The sequence below is a fragment of the Lactuca virosa genome, chromosome 9, assembly GCF_052849685.1.
Source record: "Lactuca virosa cultivar CGN04683 chromosome 9, Lactuca_virosa_CGN04683_v6, whole genome shotgun sequence".
Taxonomy (NCBI): Eukaryota; Viridiplantae; Streptophyta; class Magnoliopsida; order Asterales; family Asteraceae; genus Lactuca; species Lactuca virosa.
In genome coordinates this window covers 84354040-84355172 of record NC_136434.1, presented here as the reverse complement: position 1 = coordinate 84355172, position 1133 = coordinate 84354040, and the positions used below count along the sequence as shown (strand labels likewise).

At 35.0% G+C, this 1133-nt stretch overlaps 1 pseudogene; it reads left to right on the top strand.

Annotated features, from left to right (window-relative positions):
* The first annotated feature begins 292 nt into the window (after nt 1-292).
* Nucleotides 293-673, top strand: LOC145139461 (non-specific lipid-transfer protein pseudogene; annotated as a pseudogene).
* The last annotated feature ends 460 nt before the right edge of the window (nt 674-1133 follow it).

Here is a 1133-nt window from a genome sequence, read left to right as displayed (position 1 = left end):
GGGGTAAATACTACGACTCGACCTGATAGATGTTCATAGCAAATAATCTTTAGAATATTTTTTTGGATATGTTGTATCCAATTTCTCTTTGTAATTGAAGACAATGTATATACCCTGTTTTCCAAAACATTCACATGATATAATGATAAATTTGAAAGTATATACCTTCTTTCATGCCTGCTAGACGCACATGCAAATAGACAATATCCCTATAAATATATGGTATCATCCATAACTCTTTCTTACACCAAAGCAAGATATTGTAAGAACACAAACAAGTTACACTCTAACAATGGCAGAGATGATGATGAAGGTTTTATGTGTTGTGGTGGCTTTCATGGTGGTGTCAGCGCCTTATACAATGGCTATTACTTGTGATGATGTTGTTAACAAGTTGACCCCATGCGCAAACTACCTGAAGAAGGGTGGAGCAGTGTCAGCGGCATGTTGTAAGGGTGTTAAGGGACTGCATGCGGCTGCTAAATCAACCCCTGACCGGAAGACCGCCTGCGTTTGTATGAAGGAAGCATATAAATCAAATCCCGGCATCAAACCAGAGAACGCCCTTGTTCTTCCAAAAAAGTGTGCTGTTAATATTCCTTACAAGATCAGCCTTAAAACCGACTGCTCCAAGTATGTCGAGCTTAAACTCTCTCTTTTGGAAAAAAAATAATTGCATGTGTGTTGTTTCCTTTTAATTAAGCATGCAATATTTTACATGATTTACAGTTCAATTTTTAATCGATCTTCAAGAATTTAATCATCTTTTATAGGGATGATATTACAAATATGACCATCTTTTGTAATTACAATATTGAAAATTTTACCAATCTTTTTGACAAAAAGCCGAAATAAACATTGTGTTTAAAACCAGTCGATTGCAAAATACTTTTTGATTTATGAAATAGTGAGTTGTGAAATAGGTTTTTCTAAAAATGTAATTTGGTTAGCTCCAAAATCTTAAACTTTCTCACTCCTCACTCTCGTTCGAAAGTCGAAGTTTTTTCCAAAAAAGTAATTCGAACTTCCGCTTTTTCTACCACTCTCATTCTTATCCTCATTATATTTCCCCTTCCCTCGCTAGTCATTATCTAAATCATTTTTATGGCATGTCTTGTGAAGAAGATATGGAC